The sequence below is a fragment of the Plecotus auritus genome (genome assembly GCF_963455305.1).
Source record: "Plecotus auritus genome assembly, chromosome: 6".
Taxonomy (NCBI): Eukaryota; Metazoa; Chordata; class Mammalia; order Chiroptera; family Vespertilionidae; genus Plecotus; species Plecotus auritus.
In genome coordinates, this window is record NC_137773.1 from 75,135,634 (window position 1) to 75,159,430 (window position 23,797).

A 23,797-nucleotide genomic window follows, 5' to 3' on the forward strand; every position below is an offset into this window, starting at 1 on the left:
TCAAAAATAGTTACATTTCATCACTGTGAAAACCCAGAGGTAGATTGGTAGCATTTGTTTTTAAAAAAGAAGATAAATACTTAATGGTTAGATAATTCTCTATGGTTTTTAAAGAAATAATGAGCATAACTACTTCCACGTCTAAATATATGATTCTTTTAAATATATAACCAGTATATAACTTACATGTATCAGGGGTGGGCAAACTTTTTGACTCGAGGGCCACAATGGGTTCTTAAACTGGACCGGAGGGCCAGAACAAAAGCATGGATGGAGTGTTTGTGTGAACTAATATAAATTCAAAGTAAAGGAGCAGAGGGGAGAGCAAGAGAACCCTCCGCTCTTTCAGCTCCGCGGGCCGGATAGAACAGCCGAAAGGGCTGGATCCGGCCCGCGGGCCGTAGTTTGCCTACGGCTGTGTTAGATGGTACTTGCCTGCTGGAGATTTGGATGAACTTTGTTTGGACCACACAATTTTATGGCATATTAGAAATGAGGGACTGTCTCAAAATTTCTGTGTTTTCTAGTTTACTGAGAACATGCTTCTCTTTACATTCAATGTGGCTCATTCTCACCAGTTTCTCCCCCCCCAAAAAAAAAATTGCCCCCACCAGCTTATTTGTTAATTTAATACATTTACTAATATTTTGCAGATTTATGTGCATTACAAGGGGGTCTAGACAGCTACCATGTTTCCCCAAAAATAAGACAGTGTCTTATATTAATTTTTGCTCCCAAAGATGCGCTAGGTCTTATTTTCAGGGGATGTCTTATTTTTCCATGAAGAAGAATATGGTACACATTTATTGTTAAATGAAAATAAAGGAAATTTATTACCTGTATACAGTATAGTAGTACAGTAGTTGTCAACACAAACCAGACAAACTGTGAATCCTACAGTATCAAGAATTTACTCATTTATTCAATGACAATCATGTCATCATCTTCTGCAACATCATCATAACAATCCAATTCCTGAATTTCCTGGTGAATTTCTTGTGACTCCATTTCTTTCAGAATCAGTGGACCAAATCTCTCATGTTTAGCAATAGCACTGTCTTTAAACCAGTACTTCTTGTCAAGGTAGCCTGCTCGCAGTGCATTTGCAATGCAACTGTCAGTGATTTTCTCCCATGAATTCTTCACCCAAGTCACAACTTCTTGCAGTTTAGGTTTCACAATGTTTCCACACTGATTTCTCTCCATTCTATTTTCAATGTAGTCATTAATTTCCATGCGCAAATTGTCTTTGAATGGCTTGTTTATTGCAATATCAAGAGTCTGGAGATAGGCCGTCATTCCTGCGGGAATCGTTATCTGATCTATTTTTCTTTCATGAAGAAATGTCTTCATGTCTTTAGCGCGGTGAGTGCTGGCTGCATCCCAGACTAGCAGACCTCTTTGGCTCCCTCGCATAACAAGCGGCAGCATTAAATCGACCCACTTCCTTATAACTGCTTGTGTGGCCCAGGCTTTTTCAGTTTCAAGAATAAAAACGCCCAAAACACGTTCAATCTTTTCCTTCTTGCCCTTAGAAATGATTAAAGGTGGGATTTTAGTGCCATCCAGACGAATTGCCAAAATACAGGAAACATGTGCACTTTCTTAAGCAGTGGAGGGAATGTACGCTAAGGAGGCACCCCACTGTTCAATTGTTGTTTGAGATGATTGGCCCATAAACACTGCAGTTTCATCCATAGCAATCATGTTGGAAAGATTGTATTTAGAGAAGTCAGCATCATCAATAAAGGACTTGAATGCAAGTGCTCGCTTAATAACTTGAGTATCTTCCAACCTAAACAATGTTGGTAGATCTTCTTAAAGACAGTTCACTTCGCTGAAGGAAATTATCCAGCCAGTGTTGTGATGCTTTGAAGTCTTTGGGGCTATGTCAAACTGTGGTGCCATTGCAAGGGCAAATTCTTGAATCTGAGCCCTATTCACAACCAAAGCCTTTGCTCTCCTGTCAACAACCCATTCACAGATCAGGTCTTCCAGCTCGGAAAATAATGGTTGCCGACCTGATCCACACTTGTGCTTTTTAGCATTTCCCTTGTCCACTTGTTCAATGAGATTACCATACTCTCCTCGCCATTTTCAGACCAATCAGATACTCAACACCTTCTCTTTGCAGAAAGCAGTAAGATTTTGACCCCAAGAGTCTTCCACGATTCCTTTCTTGTAATCCACGGAGTAGCTTTTTCTTTTTGCGCTCATTTCTAGGGGTAAAAAAAAGGAATTGGGGTATCAAGGTGGGGGGAGGGGGATCACTCAAACTGACACAGGGGGGATCAAAGGGGGGAATCAAAATGGCACAGGAGAATCAGAGGGGGGATTACCATTTTAGTAACCCCTTTTGATCCTCCTGTGTCATTTTGATTGCCCCCTCTGATCCTCCTGTGTCATTTTAAGTGATCCCCCTCCCCCCACCCCTGTGCCACTGAACACCTTCACCAGACATCCCCCCTACCCCTTTATCAGACATTTACCCCCTGGGGCCTGCCTGGGGACTGTCACTGGGCTTGCTGGGGCCTGGATCTGGGCTGGAGCAGGGTCTGCCACTGACTGAGAACCTTCAGTCATCATGAAGGCGGCCGCGAGCATCAGGTAGTGTCACCAGAGACAGACCAGCACTCACCACCTTCGCCGCATCCTGTCCGCTCTAATCCTCCTGTTCTTCTACACGCATCTGCGAAAGTCTCCTCCTCTCTTCCGCCCCACGCTCACAGCTCACTCCGACCTCCGCTCCGCCTCCATACAGCAGTGAAGTCAGGACCTCCGCTCCACCTCCATACAGCAGTGAAGTCAGGACTCCGCGTAACATCACTGGTTGCTAGACGCCAGTCGGGGTGGCCCTAGCGACCAGTTTACGGTAAATTAATTTTCATTCTGAGACAGAGCCTGGGGGCCTTATTTTCGGGGGATGCCTTATATTTCACTCAGAAGGAAACCTGTAAGTAGATCTTATTTTCGGAGGATGTTTTATTTTCGGGGAAACATGGTAATTAGGTAGGACAGTAAATGAAATATTGTGAACTATTATTGGTATTCCATAACTTTTATTTCTATTACCTCTTAGTTTTTTGTTTTTCCTTTTGAGAATTAACACAAAGTTATCACCTTATATTACATAGAAAATTTCTGTTCAAGCTCAGGATAATTGGTATCTCACATCCAATAACCATGCCCTTGTCAGAGAGTCCCCCCACCCCCACCTCCCCAAGGAAATTATAATTCTCTAAGTGGAGTTTCCTGATTATAGCTCTTAATATAATAGTACTAAAGAGGGTTATTGAACATTCTGATAAAAACCTTTTAGGATGGCATCAAGAAGGTGTAAAACTGATAAGAATGAAAAACTCCAGAAGTAATCAAAAGAACTTTAAGGAATTGCTTTTATTTAAAATACATAGAACCCGGCTGGTGTTGCTCAGTGGTTGAGCATCGACCCATGAACTAAAAAGTCACCTGTTTAATTCCTGATCAGGACACATGACCAGGTTGCGGGCTTGATCCCCAGTAGGGGGTGTGCAGGAGGCAGCCAATTGATGTTTCTCTCTCATTGATATTTCTATCCCTTCTATCCTTCTCACTTCCTTTCTAACTAACTAACTAAATAAATAAATAAATAAATATACATAGAGCAGCATCCAATGGAGATAGTATAAAATTGAAAACAAAATTCATTTTCCATTTTCTTAAATTCAAACTATTAGTCCAAATATGTTTTAAGAGTTCTAAGTATTGGTTGGATGAGCAGATAGAAACTAATTATTCTATAAAAAGGTGTTTCCAGGTGTGTATTATTTCTATTTTATTACTCCAAAACATTTTATGAAATGTAAAAACTGAACCACTAATATCAATCTTTGAGTACTAAGGGGAGATAACATGGAATTTACGTGACACTTTCAAAATTGTGGAAAAGATAAACAGACCAGAGAACAGTAAGCTTGAAGTAAATATCTTAGAAAATTTAAAGATATGCTATTAAATAAAATTAGTTTGAAGACTCGTAAGAAATGATAGTGAAGAATCAGAAGGTCTCATGAAGAATGTTAATGCCCAATTAATTTCATTTTCTTTGTGTGGAAGATTTTGTTGACTGGCAGATCAAAGCAATGACAAAAAAATACACAGGATTTCAGCTAAAACGCTAACTTTTTAACTCTTATAGATATAATTAAATAAAATATATGAATCATATAACAGTAAGCATTAATTTATTGAAAAACAATTGAAAGAGCTTATTTTTTTAATCTTTATTGTTGAAAGTATTATATATGTCCACTTTTTTCTCCCATTGATCTCTTCTAGCCTGCCCCCATCCCCACCCCAGGCCTTCACCACCCTATTGTCTGTGTCCATTGTTTATGCATATATGCATGCAAGTTCTTTGGTTGATTGAAAAAAGCCTCTTTTGAATGAGTCAATATCCACAGAGCCAATATAAATGCTAAACTATAATGCTTCCTAACTGGCCAGCTTGGATCGTGTGTGCTCTATTCCATAGTTATCTCATAATCTGATTATCATGTTAAAGTATATTCACTTAAATTTTTGGTGAGACATGGTTTAAACAAATAGCTAAAGCATCAGACACCTACATCAATATTAGGTTTTCAAAGGGTCAGATAATATTTTAAAAAATATAATTTAGTATAAAAGAACATATTGTCCTGCAACATATCTTTTTAAACCCACAACTTAAGGAAACTTGGAAAAACTACAGTTCATGTCTGAAAAAAAGGCTGGGGGTTGTAATTGACTATTAACATCCAAAGTCAACACTAAGACAAACATGATATTGAACTATATATCTAGAATCTGAAAAGTAGCATCACCGCATTCTCCCCTTCAGTCAACATACAATTGGAGTATGTGCCAAGTGATGAGAGCACTCTAAGAGAGTTATTGATTTATAGAAATGCAAAAATTAGAATAGTTTAACTTTGACACAAAAAGTAGAAAGGTATGCCAATGAAATAGAATACAATTATTAGAAAGAAGACTAATGTATATAAAATGTTTCAGTAATTTTCAATTAGTAGAGAAATAATTTAATTAATAAAAGGTCTAGGGACAAGTGCTTGCAAACCCAATAAATAATTATCTCTGCCTAATACCTTACTTAAAAGATACTACAGGTATAAAAAAGATTAAATAGGACTATAAACAAATACATAAGTAGTAAATATGTATAAAATACAACATAGAACAGTAATATAAAATAATTTAAAACAATATAATGTAATAAAACAGTAAACATAAAATATATAAAATATTAATAGTATAAAATAAAATAATATAAAGTACTAAACAGAAGCACTAAGAAAAAAATGAATATTCTTAAGATAGGGAAGAAATTTTTGAGCATGACAGTAAATACAGAAATGATAAATAATCCTTTATTATTTTTAGTATTAAATCAATAGTTTTTAAATCTAAAATTCATTGTCCAATATTGCAACCACTGACCACATGTGGCTATTAAGCACTTGACACCTGGTTAGTTCAAGTTGAGATGTGCTGTAACTATAAAATATAAATTGGATTTTGAAGACAGTTCAAAGCATGTGGTAAAGTAGTAATTATTAACATTAATTAGATTTTGTAATGATAATATAGAGTGCATATCAGGATACATAGACAATTAAAATTAATTTAACTTGTTACTTTTTAGCTTTTTTTCTGTGACAAGTTGGAAGTTTTAAATTGCATATGTGGCTCACATTATATTTCTGTTGGACAAAACAGATTTCTTTTCTATTTTCAGATGGATTCCTTTCTCAGAAATGAAATATTTAATTGATTTTCCTGAGGATACAAATTAGAGATTTTCTAGCTCCAGCCTTGCATATTTGGCAGAGCATTGAGTGGGGAGGTTTCTTGCAATAAGCCTGTTCTGTGGTAGAGGAAGGGTAGTGTAAGATTATCGCATTTTTCTGCTTATGAATGCCTTAACTTCCAAACTGCCTGTTTCAGTATTTCTCATAAAATTTTACCTTTTTTTCTTATAGTTGCACAGGGGAATCTATTTATATCCAATATTTGGAGTTGAGGTGTCTTTAATGTAAACATATGCATTGCCATTATGTCTCTGCAGATCAAGAGAATGGAGGACAAGTAATCATACAGCCACTACCCTGGTAACGGTTTCCTTCCCATGTCTGGACAGGTAGCTCCTCGTGGGATTCTCACAGCTGCTTTAGATGTGAGCCCGCTCTATCAGTGTCTCTCACTGGGATACAAATGAACTCATGAGTCTTGGTTGGCTAAGAAAGAGACCCTGTTGCATCAGAAAAACTTTTGAAATTGGACATTTCCAAAGTCATCATTCCCTCAGGGGTGTGTGTGGACATGAGTGTCCATCTGCTGGAGCTTTATTTTATCTGGAGCCGAGGCAGCTTTCTCCAGATAACATGATAATTTTTGAGATGGCTGTTCATTGCTTCAACTTGTTCTCTACTTAAATATTATATTAGACTTTATTGAATATTCCTGGCATCTAATATTAAGAGGGATTTTAAACTAAATTTCTGTTCCTTGTCTTATTCCTCTGAGAGCTTTAAGAACAGTAAGGGCAGGGTAAAAGTTAAAAGCAACATCTTAGATCAACATTTAAACAAATTTATTTTTTAGATGTTTTTATGTTACAATTGTATTTAAAAGCACTAGTTTATTATTTTTAACTGCAAGCTATATCATAGTTTTTAATTCTAAATGAAGTCAAAATAGGAAATATTTTAAAAATATAATGGAAGTTTCATACTTCAAATTTTAATTATTACTAATAAAGCAAATGTTTTATTTCTAAAACTTTTCTTAAACTGAGATTAATAAATCTTAACATAAATTTAAAATAGTGCTTTAGTGTTCTTTTTTACATCAACCCAACTATCAAATTATTTTAAAGAGAATTACGTGAATCTGATTATTTTTTACAGAGAATTAATTGTTCACTATATATTATAACTTAAGGTACCATACACATATGTGAATATAACTTACATAATTTGTTTGTCTTAGAGGAATTGTTTCTATTAATGTGCTGCAATTGAACCGTTAGTATGATAGAATAATAAAACTTTTAATTTTAATGCTAACTTCATAGAGCAAAAGGCAACATAACAAAGTATCACAGCAATGTAGTTACAACCCTTCCCTAAACCCACTGTTCATATGTGCACAGGTATCTGGTCTATAATCTCCATTTCTCAGCATCGTTTTATCTTCTAACCGAAGACCTATAGAAAATTAACAATATTATGACGTAAGGTAATAGCACATTGCTTAAAGCTTTATTGTGATGGAATAATTTTCTGTTGTTTCAATTACTAATAATAAAGATAATTGAAAATCAGCATCCACTGAGACCTGTCATAGAGCTTTATGTGTATTAACTCATTTAATCCTCATAAGTAGCCTATGAAGTAGAACTATTACTCTTTCTCTACTAGAGAGGAGTCTAATAAGGTGAGGAACCTCAGCACATATAAATTAATTTTGTAATGTACTTCATTTCAGACCACCATATATTTATTTTATTGTCAATATTGGTGTTTATTTTGCCAACTTCCCAGAATAATGCCTAAATATATTCAATGTCAATTTTTAGTTTCAGGAGAAGAAATTGCAGCATATTCATGCATTAGAATACTACTTGGCACTTAAAAAGACACAGATTAAATGCATTAATTGAATACATTACATGGATGAATCTCACTTCTTATGCAGGGCTAAAGAAGGCAGACATAGAAAAACCATACTGTATGCTTTCATTCATTCAGAAAGTTCTAAACAGACTAAACATCTAAAATTAAAAAAACAACAACAACAACAAAAAAAAAACAACCAGAACAATGGTTGCCTCTGGAGGACTGGGGAGTGGTGAGGATTGGTGGAAGTGGACTGGAATGGGAATATGGGAACATTATGGTGAGAAGGAACTGCTCTATGTTATGACAGGGGTATAAGTTATTTGGAGTATAATCCATTTGTCAGAACTGTAAGGCTAGGTTTTATACATTAAAGTGTACGTTATTGCCCTGACTGGTATAGCTCAGTTGGTTGGGCTTTGTCCTGTGCACCAAAAGGTTGCCGGGTTGCCGGTTCCATTTCGGGTCAGGGTACATGCTGGGGTTGAGGGCTCCATCCAAGGTAGAGGGCGTGTAGGAGACAGCCAACGAAAGTTCCACTCTCACATCAATGCTTTTCTCTCTCTTTCTCTCTCCCTCTCTCTCTAAAAATAAATTTAAAAAAATTAATGTAGGTTATTTTACCTAAAAAAAAGGAACAGTAAAGAAAATAATTGTAATAGTGATTGGGGAAGGAAGTATAGATGATACATGAATGGATATTGTTGATAATAGCTGAAGTTCAGTGATGGATATGGAAGTTCATTTTACTCTTCCAACTTATTTGTATATATTTGAAAGTTTTCATAATATAAATGTTTTAAAAATTACTGATACTTTCCCAAAGGCTTCAGGACATTGGTATCAAAACTTGGATAAAATGGAAATAAAGCTTCATAATAATCACACATATGAAGTCTTAGATTATTGGAGAAAATCTGGGAAGGAAATAAACTCTAAGATAAAAGTAGCTTCAGGAAATACTTTAAAAGAGGTGAGAGTGGTGGTGGAGGTAAATTGTTTTCCTTGATTGCAAATTTCCAATAAGCAGTGATTTTTTTTTCCCCTTTTGTAAATGGAGCCTACTTTGGAAATGAGAAACAGAAAACGTTTATAGCTTTATTCTAAACTTTTTGAATCTTACTTGAGTGGCAATTTCCTTGTGTGTGACATACATAGATAAAAGTCTGTTTTAGTAATTATCCCATCAAATCTCCTATTCACAATAAAGACATTTTCATGCTAGGTACATGACCTTAATAAGAATTGTGTTATGAAAGGACAGTGTGTGTTGTGTAAATAGTATGTAAATACCCATTTCAGTATTAAACTATTTCATTTCTTGATGATGCTTGAGAAAATGTAATTTGCAATGTATTCATAAAAGGGCTAAAATAATGTGTGGGGTCATTTTTATTGGATATTTTGGCTCATATTAGTTTACAGCTATAAAAACTATTTTTTTTCCATTAGAAAGGTTTATCTCATTCTAACATTGCATTTCAGATTCACTTCAGTGCACTAACCATAGTAACAAAAATGTGATTTTATTCTAACACATTTTAGACAGCTAAATGGACTCATTATTTGGTTAACATCAAGTTCTAGTTCTGAATTCCAATGGATTTTCATGGAATGTACTCTAGTATATTTGCAAATTCAGGAGAAAGTGACATATTTATATATTATTTTTTAAAAAATATATTTCCTCTCTGGCATTTTTTTTTCAATTGGGGTGACATTGGTTTGCAAAACCATACAAGTTTCAAGTGTACAACCCAATAAAACATCATCTGCATTGTACTCCCATCATCCCAAGCAAAGTTTCTTTCTGTCCCATTTTCCCCTCTTTGCCCAACTCCACATTGGATTCTGTGCCCTGTCTATTTAAAAATCTCTCTCCACTGGAAACTCAATTCACATTTTGTTACCTTGTTAATGTCCTTAAGTTTCAGGCTGAATAATGGCCCTCAATGATGGGCAGCTACTCTTCTCCAGAACCTGTGAATATATTACCTTACCTTGTAAAAAGGACTTAATATGATCAAGTTGAGGGCCTTAAGATAGAAACGAGTAGTTGATTAATGTGTTGGTTATGTTATATCCATTTTCTTGGCTACTTGTCATAACATTCTGAAAAACCACAGAATCATCTATTTAGCTTCTCATTTTAGACTATGTTGTATTTTAGCTGGAGACCAGCAAATTATTGCTACAAGGATCAAAGAATAAATATTTTAGGCTTTGCAGAATAAAGTCTCTGATGCATCTACTCAACTGTCATTGTAACGAAAGCACTCATAGACAATATGTGAAAAAAAGGACAAGGCTGTGTTCCAATAACTTTATTTACAAAATCAACTTGGCTGTAGTTTGTCAACCACTGCTCTAGACTAGTGCTTCTCAAACTTCAGTGTGCACAGAAATTTCCTGTGGAGATTCTGATTCAGTAGATCTGAGGTGGACCCCAAGAATTTCAGTTTTGAATTGGTTCATTATCTGAATTTAGCTATGTGAATGAATCATTTTGCATCTAAAATATTCAAATATTTCCCAATTCTGTATATTAGAATCTTAATTATGTAAGTTATAATAGAGCCATATAGCATTTTAATTTATTATTTTACTATTGCTGCATTTACCACATTTAGTAGCTTTGAACAACACACAGTTGCAGTCCTGCAGTTCTGGAGGTTGGAAATCTGAAAAGCAAGGTGTTAGCAGTACTAGTTCCTTCTGGAGGCTCTAGGAGAGAATCTGTTCCTTGCTTTTTGCCAGTTCAAGAGGCTCTGCTCTTTCCTTGATTTACAGCCCCACATCATTTATCACTTTTTATCCTTCTGTTTCCATCTATCTGCCTTTCTTTTACAAGGATCCTTTTTACTAGTAAATACTTTGGGCCCACCTGGATAATGCAGGATGATTCCCCCATCACAAGGTTTTCAACTTGATCATATCTGTTAGGTCTTTTTTACCATGGAAAGTAACATATTCTGGAGACTAGTACATGCACATCTTTGAAGGCCAATACTCAGCCTAAAACATGGAGGCGTTAACAAGGTAACAAAATGTGAATTGAGTTTCTAGGAGAGAGAGATTGATAAATAGGGCACAGAATCCTGAAACCTTCCTTGGCAGAACTTTTTAGGATCCCTAGACAAAGGGGATTGATTGGGTTTTCTTTCTTGCTGGGAGTCTTTGCCCAAACAGGAGCAAATAGCAATCTGGTAAAATAAGCCTGGCTAAGTGGAAGGCTCCTTTCCTTCAGCCATAGGCAGGCCTAAGTTGTCTGTTCCAATATGGGCCAATGAACATTTTAGCTCTTTTTCTCATCAGCTTATATTGCACTTTAGCTCTCTGTATTTTAGTACTCTGCTTATAATGAAAGGTTTTAGACAAAGAAAGCCAAGGTATATGGGATAAATTCTAGGGTTCTCGCTAAGCCTTCAGTAGTCTGACCTTCAGTTCAATCGGAATGTTCCTAGAGAAAATGGTTTTCCTGTGTGGAATTGCCTCAGGCCTGTCTTACTGTGTCAGCTCTTGGGAGGAAAAGAATAGCATCAAAGATTTCAAAGAAATGAAATGGTGACTGAAATAAAATTATCATAACATTTGGTCCAAAAACTGTCCTTCTCCTTGACCCATCTATATTGATGGTTCCATTTAGAGAGTTTAGCAGCTAAAGTTCAATTAAGAGGCCCAGGTATTTGAACAAAAATATTAATATTTTTAAAATGTTAACTAGGCATGAAATAATTGAAAGAGTGAAAAGGGAATATTAAGATATCATGAAGGTAGAAACTGCAGAGAGCAGCTATAATCCCTAGTGGTGGTAGAATGGAGGGAAGAGTTTGAAGTGATTACAACTCAGAAGCCAGACCGAGGAGGGCTATGGGAAAGCTAGGATGCTGAGCTCTGAAAAAGCTGGTGCTGTTGCCTCCTCCCTCAGAGGGAGGGCCTGGGCATTGGGACTCATATCTCTCGAAAGAGAAAGCTTACTACCTTATGCAGGTGTTCATTAGCAGACATGACAAAGCTGAAAAAATTGCAAATTTCTTCTTATAGGGCAGAGAGGCATTTGTTACAAGGAACAGGATACAGGAAAAAGAACAAGATGGAAAATCAAGAAGAGTAGGAGAGAGCAGGCACTTCCTCCTCTAAACTACCAGTATCCCTCTAGCTTCCCCTCCTAGAGCCTAAAAAAAAGTCAGCTGACAAAGGAAAGAAGTGGTTTGTAGAGTTCCAGTCATGGCGTTACAAAGGTAGGCCTTGGAGTTTCTTAATTTAAGTGAAGCTTAACATTTATTTGACATCCTTGATAGGCTACACTTTCAGTGAAAAGGTGGACTAGGAAAACAAAATACTTTATTAGTAAAGTGAAACGAACATAGAAGGCTTTTTCTTGTGTGCTTTTTGGACCCACTATGGGAGAAACAGAAAAAAAAGTCATTGTCATTGAGTGTATGTAACCAAAGGTCTGCACTCCACATAGGACTGGAGTTTACATTTGAACCAGAAAAAGATCCAACTATCTCAACTAAAAAAATGATCCAACCAACCTACCATCCTGAAACATGAAGTAAAAGTTCTTAGAGTAACAAAAAACAAACAAACAAACAAAAACAATAGGAGAGAAATGTCCTCAGTAGCATCAAATGTATTCTTATAAGGGAAGTCATTTCAATGATGAACTCAATATAATAATATCACATGAGAAAATTGTTTGGCATAAAATAAAATCAAAAGAAACTATGTAAGATAAAGGAATCTCATTTTAAATAATATAATTATCTTTTATAGACTACTAGCAGCCCAGTACATGAATTTGAGCATGGGTGGGGTCCCTCGGGGTGGCCTACAGAGATCAGGCCCCAGCTCATGCCCCCAGCCTCACAGCCCCAGCTCTTTCCTCGAGCCTCGAAGCCTTGCAGCCCCACCTGGCACCCCACCTTGGTCTGGCACCGCCCCCTCACCTTCTCTACCATCCCACCTGTGGGGCGATCGATGGCGGCCAGGCCCTCCACCAGGCTCCCTCAGTGCCTGGGAGCTGAGCGGCAGCCCCGCCCCCTGCCGCTGCTGCTGATTGCTGTCTGCAGAGCAATCGGCAGGGCTATCGGGCCCCTGCTCACACTCACCTTGGCCTTGCGCCACCCGCTCACCTGCTCCACCATCCCGCCATGGTCCTGCTCTCGCCCGGGCCCATTGGGGCCAGCAGCGCCTCCACTGCTGCCCACTGCCGGCACCACACCACCAATGCCTGCCATGTTCCACGCTGCCCCTTGGTGGTCGGCACATGTCATAGCGAACAGTCAAACTCCAGGTCTCCAAGTTGAACGACCGCCCGAGTGGACAATTTGCATATTAGGCTTTTATTATATAGGCTTGCATATTAGGCTTTTATTAAATATGTAAAACATAGACTTATTAACAAATGAAATCATATATCATCAGTTACATCTGAAAATGAATTAATTAAAAGATAAAACATAAAATAATGTTATTAAAAATTAAAACCACCAGGTTGTTGAACATCAATTAAGAACTTGCTGAAAAGAGAATTAGTAAATTAGAAAATAAATCTGAGGACATTACTTAGATTGAAGTTTGGTCAGATTAAAAAAAATGGAAAATATGAAAGTATGATTAAACATTATATAATCCAATATGCATTTAATATAATTTTCATAAAGAGAATATAGGGAGAATTGGAAAGAAGCTATATTTGAAATTATAAGGCTGATAATTAATTATATTCATTTTCAACTTCTGAAAGTACAATCTGTCTTGATTTTGATAAATAATTCTAATATCCACATTTAGTACATTTTGTAGAAGAGAAAACCTCAAAGTAAAAAGTATCAAATAAAAAACAGAGTGCAAGCTGTTCACATAATTTAATATTTAAAATATGACATATGGAATTCTTACATCTATCATTTAATAACATTATATTTTTATTTAGGCCAATAATCATTTTATAGTTTTTTTAGTAAATATTTAGGAAGAGAACTAAAAATGCTTATTTTTATAATACTTTTCATCAATAAAATTTATGATTTCAAATAATAAAAAGTAACATCAAATACATAAAAAGAAATGGCATAGCCCTGGCCGGCATGACTAAGTGGTGGAGCCCCTCCCTGCACGCAGGATGGTTGTAGGTTCGATGCCTGATCTGACCTAGCCTGGGGCACATGCGGGAGGAAACCAAAGGATGTGTCTCTCTTACATCGATGTTTCTCTCCCTCTCTCTCCTGTTCCCTTCTATTTTATCTAGAAATCAATGGAAAAAAATATCCTCACTACTGAGGTGAGGATTTAAAAAAAAGAAATGGCATACAATCCAGATATATGAGCATTGGTTCCAAAGTGTAAGCCATTTCCTCTCTATAGGGAAGTTCTAAAATAATCAAAAGTAACAACAGAAAAAATTTTAAAAGTTAACATACAAAATTAACAAGCAGTTATTTGAGCCCAAGAATTGGTATTGTAAACATAAGTTGTGCTAAAATTTATATTTATAAACTGTTAGTTTTAAAAGGTACTTAATCGCATACCATTATTAACATAAAAATAACTATAGTTTTATAGGATAGGTAATTAAAATATTAAATAAATGCATTTAGTTCTCTTTATCTAAAACAAATCATTCCCAAAATGAAAGATGATATAATTAAATTTAGAAAACTACTGAAGAAATTGTAATCCATGAAGAGATATGTTATTGTGTAATTTGGCAAAAATGTAGCATATGTCAAGATTCTGATACTATCTTTATACACCTATGTACTGTTTATATATATACTTCCTTCCATGAGTATCCTTAATTTAATATTTTAAGTTAAAACTACACTGCTTATTTTGTCTTGAGATCTTGGAGATAAGAAGATAAATTTTATTTGTTGACTAGAGGCCCTGTGCACGAAATTCATGCATGGGGGGCGGGGGGGTGTCCCTCAGCCCAGCCTGCACCCTCTCCAATCTGGGACCCTTTGAGGGATGTCTGACTGCCCACTGGGATCGGGCCTAAATGGGCAGTTGGACATCCCTCTCACAATCCAGGACTGCTGGCTCCCAACTGCTCGCCTGCTTGCCTTCCTGATTGCCCCTAACTGCTTCTGCCTGCCAGCCTGATCACCCCCTAACCACTCCCCTGCCAGCCTGATTGGTGCCTAACTGCTCCCCTGCCAGCCTTTTTGCCCCTAACTGCACTCCCCTGCAGGCCTGGTCACCCCTAACTGCCCTCCTCTGCTGGCCTGGTCAGGTCACCCCTAACTGCCCTCCCTTGCCAGCCTGGTCGGCCCTAACTGCCCTCCCCTGCAGGCTTGGTACCCCCCAACTGCTCGCCTCTGCAGGCCTGGGTCCCCCCCAACTGCCCTTCCCTGCAGACCCAGTCCCCCCCAACTTCCCTCCTCTGCCAGCCTGGTAACCCCTAACTGCCCTCCCCTGCTGGCCTGATCACACACAACTGCCCTCCCTTGTAGGCCTGGTTCCTCCCAACTGCCCTCACCTGCTGGCCATCTTGTGGTGGCCATCTTGTGTCCACATGGGGGCAGGATCTTTGACCACATGGGGGCAGCCATCTTGTGTGTTGGAGTGATGGCCAATCTGCATATTACTCTTTTATTAGATAGGATAGAGGCCTGGTGCATGGGTGGGGGCCAGCTGGTTTGCCCTGAAGCGTGTCCTGGATTAGGGTGGGGGTTCCCTTGGGGCGTGGGGTGGCCTGGGCGAGGGGCCTGTGGTGATTTGCAGGCTGGCCACGCCCCCTGGCAACCCAAGCAGAGGCCCTGGGATCTGGGATTTATTTATCTTCTATAATTGAAACTTTGTAGCCTGGAGTGGAGCTAAGCCTTCTGCTCACTCCGAGGCAGCAGCCATTTCTGTTGGGATTTATGTATCTTCTATAATTGAAACTTTGTAGCCTTAAGTGGAGACCAAAGCAGGCCAGGGCTGCAGAAGCTTGGCTTCCTCCATCACCGCAGGCAACCCTAGCCTTCTGCTCTCTCCAGCTCCGTGGCTGCCACCATTTCTGTTGGGCTTTATTTAGCTTCTATAATTGAAACTTTGTAGCATTGAGTGGAGGCCTGGCCACAAGGGCAGGTGGAAAGCTTGGCTTCCTCCATTGCTGGGGAAACCCAAGCCTCCCTCCTGCTCTCTTGGCTGCAGCCATCTTGGTTGGGTTTATTTGCATATTCACTCCTGATTGGCTGGTGGGCATGGCTGGTGGGCATAGTGGAGGTATGGTCAATTTGCATATTACTCTTTTATTAAATAGGATTCTACCAAATGTTCTATTTCACTATAGAAACAAATTTTCAAAAAAATAGTCTTACGGTCTTTGTCAAAGAAGATTTAACACTTAAGAAAATATGCCTAAATACTGTGGCATCATATTAAAACAAAAAATAATCATTTATTTTGTATGAAGAAATCTGTCTAACATAGTAAAAATTTGACTTATTGACAGGAAGGATGCGGACCATATTTAAAATAAAAGAATTGGTATTTACTAATGATGCATTTTGTTTAAATAGTTTCCTCCTCATTTTGCAATGTCATTCCTAATATATTTATGTATTACAGCAGAACTGTATTTTTGTCTTTTTAGAATATTGCAGTGTGTTTTTAGTTTATTATTCTGAATTTCAATCTAAGAGAAGGTGAATATATCAAATTTGAGATAAATAGATCCAAAATGTCACAGAAGCCTGATACTGCATTTCCTCTACATCTTACTGTCTGAGATATTACATCAGGGTTTATGGTTTCAACTATTATATTTTTTGTCTTTTTATACCTGACTTCACTTCTCACCAATCCTCCAGAACTGGAGTTGCAGTCTATCCACTTTCACTTTTATCTGTTTATTCTTCACAGCTTCCATTCTGCTAGTTCTTTCCTTGTAATGCTTAGAATCAGGCCTAACTGGTGTCTGGCACATAGTAAGCACTCAGTACGTGCGAGTATTCCTTCATTCCAGATATCCTACAGGTATCAATGTCTTACCTCCTAATCTCTTTAATACTCTAATTGCACAGTCTTTTATCAGAATTCCATACCTTCTGTTACCTCATCATTTGACACATTCAATCTAATAATCTCCCAACAAATTGTATTAATAAGCTGCTCAACTGGGTATTGGAGCCACGTATATATGTTAAGACCACTGTATACATGAAAAGATACTCACTAAGCATCAGGGAAATGTAAATAAAAACCCCAATGAGCTAACACCTGTTATAATGGTATCATAAAAAAGACAAGAGATACCAAGAATGTGGAGGAGTAAAGGGAACCTTTTACACTGGGTGGGAATGTAAATTGGTGCACCCATTAGGGAAAACAGTATGAAGGTTCCTCAAAAAATTAAAAATGGAACTACCATATGACCCAGCCATCTTACTTGTGGTTATATATATTCAAAGCAAAATAAAATAGGGTCTCAAAAATATCTATGTGCCATGTTCATGGCAACATTATTCATGATAGTCATGATATGGAAACAACTTAAGTTTCCATCAATGGATGAATAGATAAAGGAGATGTGGTTTATAACTACAACTGAATACTATTCAGCCATGAAAATAATGAAATACTATTTGCAAAAACATGGTTGGACTTCAGGGGATTATGCTAAGTGAAATAAGATAGAGAAAGGCAAATAATTTATGGTATCACTTATATGTGGAATCTAAAAAGCCAGTATATAAATGTATGAAATCAATCATTTGTATCTTAAACATACATAACATATGTCAATTAAATCTCAATAAAGCTGGAATAAAAGAAAAGAGCACTTTGTGTCCACTTTATTTGCACAGGACATTTTTTATGCATCAGAAGAGCAATGACTGCTACCATTCATTGTGCACACCAGAAGCTTGCATTTATGTTTACTTTAATCCAGAGCAACCATGTAATGTCGACAGCAGGTACTGTGATTGATAGTTAGGTACCGTTTATCTCATGGCAAAGAATCAGGGAGATAGTTTTGTTTTGCAAAGCAAGCCTCTTATGAAATAATATATTTTACTTATTTATTGATTTATTTATTATTATTATGTTTTTAATCCTCACCCGAGGATATTTTCCATTGACTTTTAGAGAGTGGAAGGGAAGGGAAGAGACAGAAAGAGAGAAACATTAATGTGAGAGAAGCACATCGATTGGCTCCCTCTAGCACACTCCGACCAGGGGTGGGAAACCAGCCTGCAACCAAGAATGGAACCTGAGACCATTCAGACCTTGGGCTTACACTCTAACCACTGAGCAAAACTGTCTAGGGCTATACTTTACTTTTTGACACGATTAATTGAACACTTAAAATTTTCTTTGAAATGGGTAGAAAAGGAAAAGCAAACGATGCTTGGAACAGATACTTTATTTTGATCCTAATGCATTTAAGATTAACTTGTCCATCTGGTTACAGAAAAATACAAGCAGTTTCTTTATTAAGTTATAAAATTGGAAATATCTGGAACTTGCTTTATCCTTGATCATTTGTGCATTGCTAAATGTTATCTCATTTCCTTGACCATGATTGAATTTTTCTTATATCAGTGATGTGAAATAGTTTAAAAAATAACCAATTCAATATCTTTACTTTTCAAATATTTTTGAACATATTAGTATTTAATTTCCAAAGTGTTTAAAAAGCATTTTTTTCTACCACCAAACAACCATCCCTTACAACAGCGGTTAAACTTTGAGATCTAAACTACTTTAAACTTTATTATTATTAATTTAGACTCTTTGTCATTTCTTCCCAATAGGCTTTTGTTTTTTGGTAATTTCAGAGACATCCAATTTGTGGTGTGTGTGTGTGTGTGTGTGTGCTTGCAGACATGTTTTTCCTTTCTCCCATATCATTTGCTGAAATATATGTGATTATTTACTGTTGAATTGTCTTATAAACAAAGCCAAAGAGATATGTTGGTTTACTAGATATAAACCATATTCTTCAGGTGATTTAAACCTTTCAGTGTTGTTATGAATGCAGCTGTTAAAACAGCTGAACCTCTACAAAAGTTGTACCTACTTGACATGTAAAAAAAAATGCCCACTCTTACAAATCTACCACTCATATGATATTGTCTTCTGAGCCTTCAAATATCATCTTCTTAATTTTGTTTTAAAAACCATTCAGCAGCATAAAAATATAGAAAATATGGCCTTTTTATGAATATATATACTTATGAATATATATATATATATCTGTATGAGCTTAGTGTATGCTGTAATTCATTTAATTTTGTGTATGCACAATTGAAGCTACTTAGATGATTTCCCACTAAAAATTACAAATGAATAGCTTACTTGAGAAATGCATTTTCAATGACTAATGAATTAAGCAAAAAATAGCAGAAAAAAACATTAATGTGCATATTTGCTGAAATCTTCAGCAATTCTGGGCCATACACTAAATTATTAGTTTAGCACAATAATATATCCAATATAAAAATCAGTCTGAATTCCAATTTTTCTCCTGTAAGTATGTGGCTAACTTGATAATTGGTGTAAGATAATGAGGTTATTTATAACGAGAGTATTCAGAAGTGGTTATATGTATATTAGTATAAAACTAATTGATATATCAAGTTGTTTTATTTATATAGAAAATTAGATTGTTGAGATTTGGAGTAATAGATTATTCGTTGTCCATTCATTTCAACATGCTTATTGAATAACTACATTGAGTGAAGAATATGGCTTTAAAGCATCACCAGATGCCCAATGTTCTATTGCTTAGTGGAAAGTAAAAAACAGGTATACAAATATCTATGATACACTCTCTTAAGTTTTTGTTTAAAATACACTGGGTGGTCAGCGAATACTAGTATAAAAACATCACACCTTCTCCAGGCTGATGTGTATATGGTTAGCATTTAAAAGAGGAACACTGTAGCTCAGTAGTTGAACTTCGACCTATGAACTAGGCAAGCACTTATAATTTCAGCTACTCAATCTTATGATTAATTAACAAATTTTTCAGGCTATTAGTATTCTTTAAATCAAATACATTAACTGTGCAAAACAGAGGTTTCTTAAAATCCACAGTCTCCATCCCAGGGTGTGGGACTAGATTCATCCTCAAGACACTGACAGCACATCCAGAAGCTATAAAAGGACCTGCTGCCATACAACCTTTGCTCTTCACCTGAAATCAAATCAATAATCAATCCTCCTCTACTAATTGAAGTCAGCAAATTCCTACTAACTTATAGCTAGCATCTTTTCGTGTTTCATTTGACTGGTAATTATTGCACTGTTTTATGTATGTAAATGCTTTCTGGCATAGATTATGCAAATATCAAGGCTTTCTCTGACAGTGGGGTCATTCCAATGATATAGGTAATTTAAAACAAAATTTAAAACATGTTTTCTGTCTTCAAAGAATAAATCATCTGCATGGATAAGTAACATATCACAAAACAGTTAAAATGAAGTAAAAGTCAATATGTAAGAAAATTCTTAGTGATTTTGGTCAGTGATCTGCAAACTTTTTGATCAAGTGTATTGAATACTTACACATTGAATCATACCTCTCCAATACAGATTTTATTTTTACATAGCATATCCCTATAGTATTGGACTAATCATGCTTATCTTAAAAACAAAGTTAAGAGGATGAAAGGTAATTGAATATAATTAGACTTCTAAGTATTGAATTCTCTTTTTCCAATGAATCATCTTTTTCACCCTTCTCAGTAGTTCACAGCTCAGCCTGACGAGCACAGTGCCTACCAAAGAGGTTCAGAAACAGGAGAGCAAACGGCAGTTGGGAAAGAATCATGAAGGATTTACACAATCAGGGACTAAGAGATGGCATTTTAGGAGCAGTGTGGGAGAAAGTATGACAAGAGGATAAAAATGTCTTTCTTAGGAGAGTGACTCTATTGGCCTGCTCAAGTAGGTAATTTAATAATAAAACAGAATTGTCGCTAGAGTCAGACAACCTGATTTCTAATTCTCGCATTTTTCTTGTGACCTTGTAAGATGAACTTAACTTTTGTAGGCATTGCTTTTCTTATAAGTGAAATAAGAATACTAATAGTACTTCCCTTATTGGATCATTAAGAAGACTATATAAATGGCACATGTACATATATTTATTGCGTACAAAAAAACAGTTTTAGTCATTGTTATTAAGACTCTAGTGATAAATTGGGGTGTGACTTAAACAGCCATGAATATCAGTCTACAGAGCTCGGTGTATCTCCCCACAGCTTTTGGGGTAGCACAAAGATGTTGAGAGTATGAGGATAATGAGGAATGGGGAGGTAATAATTATAATTGTAGGTAAGGAAACCAACTGTATGGTAGGCAAGAGTGTCTCTCAATTTGCAGTAATTGACATAAAAGTCAGTATAAATGATGTTAATGGAATAACTACCTATATAGAAAATTGACAAATGAAAATGACAAAGGCAATTTAGTATTTTCATTCTTAGGTGATGATTTTATAGAATTAAAAATAAATATATACTTTTAAAATTGTGAAAATTTTGTTTTTAAAAGAAAGCATTAAAAATTATCGTACAATAAAACCTTTGAGTTAAAAATAAATACTTCCTATTGTATTGTCTCTCACACACATCTAAACACATGCTCTGTGAGTGTGGGAAGAGTGTGATGATTTGAATTTGGGTGTACTTCTGTGTGAGAGAGAGATACTGTATACTAGCTTTAATCACATTAACTTTAAGTGATGAGATTTTATGTCTTCAAATTTTTTAAAAGACATAATAATTCCTATTTTAAAAATGATGAAGCAACCTTGGATGGATTGAGGGGTTCACACAGGCTATTCTTTTCTTTAAAGAATGGGAAATAATTTAAATTTCTAATACACATACAGAGACCCATGCAGAAGTTTCATTAAGGGATACTTCATTGACCACTGTGAGAGGGGATACATTTCATAGTGTAGCTTGTTTCTTTTGTAATTCGAACAAATCTCACATCTATTGCTGAAGCAAGCAATAGAGTCAATATACTTTTAATTGGTTAATATGGAAAGATTTGACTATTCAGACTGGATATGGAGCTTTGTATAATTGGATTAAATCTAGATCACATTAAATATTCTTTCCATGAAAAAAAATAAATGTGTGCCCTAGCCGGTTTGGCTCGGTGGATAGAGTGTCAGTCTGCGGACTGAAGGGTCCTAGGTTCTATTCTGGTCAAGGGCACATGACTGGGTTGCGGGCTCATCCCCACCGGGGGGCATGCAGGAGGCAGACAATCAATGATTCTCTCTTATCATTGATGTTTCTATCTCTCTCTCCCTCTTCCTTACTCTCTGAAATCAATAAAAATATATTTAAAAAAATAAATGTGTGTATGTGTGTGTGATTTCTCTTTATTCTTGCTTTATTTGGTTATGTGTCTGTATTCATTTTTTTTCCAAATTTTCCTGGGCATTTGTTTTTTCATATATGCAAAATCCAATCCAATCTTTATAGTTTCAGTGATCTCTCCATCCACAAATTCATAATTCAATATTTGTTTTTCTCCATGACCTTGAAAGTGGTCTAAAGATCAGAGAAATATGAAAATGTGTTTGTTTTAAAATGTCATGTTTCTAGCATCATTACATCATTTTTATTTTTTAGTAATACATCTGTTTAAAAATTGAAAAGGCTAATTTAATTTTGTTTTGTATATTGTTATTTTATGATTTTGGAGGGACTTATGGTCATATGAATTACTCGAATAACATTATGTATGTTCTTTATACATAGATGGTATAAGGTTAATGATTGTGGAATGATTAAAATAATTTTCATAATAGCTTTAGTCATTTCCACTGAATTAGATACTACAATAACAATTATGAAAAGAAGTAGGGTCAAACCACAGTATCCAGTATATGAAACAACAAAACCCCAAATGTAAATAATCAGCTTTTGAAAAATGAAGTCTGTTTTATTCCAACTTTTCTCATTAACCGTGGACTTGTTTTCTTTCTAGAGTTGTCTAAATCACACTCCAATCTACTTAATGGACATGTAATTTTACTATGTTAACAGAAGTCTTCATTTGCTTCATTTAGATCTCTTATTAACAGAGAGCTTGGAACTAAAGGTTTAGCAGTCCAGAGAATTGAACATGGAAGTAACAATTTATATGGTAGTATTGAATGTTACTATTTTTTATTGTTGATACATATCAGTAATAATTAACTTTTATATCACCTTAAAGGACGTTTGATTACAATTATATTTTCTTCTTCATGATTTTGTAAAAATGATTTTTACTTTTGGAGAAGAAAATTGGTAATTTAAAATTCCATTTTGAATTTATGTAGTATACTTTACACTCTAAATAAATTTGGAGGAAATTTTATTTAATTATATGACCAGTGATATTGACTATAAACTTAATCTCACAAAAGTATATATGGCAGAAATATAGTAATATTTTCTCACTCTCATCAGCCAACAGAAAAAGCGCTTGAAAGTTCCTCTGCAGAGATTTTACTTGAGCCATACTGTGACCTATATTTAAGGAAGAAATCAGAAGAATAAAATTTAATCCATCTAATGAGAAAGGATCTACTGAATGCATGGAATACAATTTCCAAGTTGGCAAAACATTTGTAAAATTAAAAAACAAACACACACCAGCAAACATGAAGGATAGGTAGGAAAGCACAAAGGAATATCAGTGTGGTTAGATATTTGAGCTCTCTGATTTTTTCCCCCAGAGTTGGATGAGAATCTATTCCTTATTCAGATTGATTATAAGTTTTTGCCATTGCAAGACCAAGGAAGCAGGTGCAAGTTATGAAAGAATCTGGTTTTTGAAATCACTAGGTCATAGAAAAGGAAGCCCAACGATTGTGCAACCTTGAACTGTTTTTCTTTAGGCTACTACCAAACAGTAAGCCAGCTGCAGTCTGTACAGAGCAGTGATTACGAAGAGCCTTGGCCACTGGGAAAAGCCAACCTGCAGTGCGTCGTGGTGTTGCCATGAGCCTGTGAGCTGCTGCATAGTCCTGATAATGATGATGACATATTTTGCAATATTATATTGATGAAACAGGTTCCAAAAACATTTGAAAATATCTGCTTTAGCAGCACAGACCATTCTGGAGCCTCCCAAATGAACTGAATTATGATTGGTTGAAAAAGTTACGGCTTCCCAATTCAGTT

At 36.0% G+C, this 23,797-nt stretch overlaps 1 protein-coding gene across 1 annotated transcript in view; it reads left to right on the forward strand.

The window, feature by feature from the left end:
* The window catches only part of GALNTL6 (polypeptide N-acetylgalactosaminyltransferase like 6), a 1,018,136-nt gene that overhangs the window by 261,860 nt on the left and 732,479 nt on the right, over positions 1-23,797 (forward strand). The gene's annotated exons all lie outside the window — the stretch shown is intronic.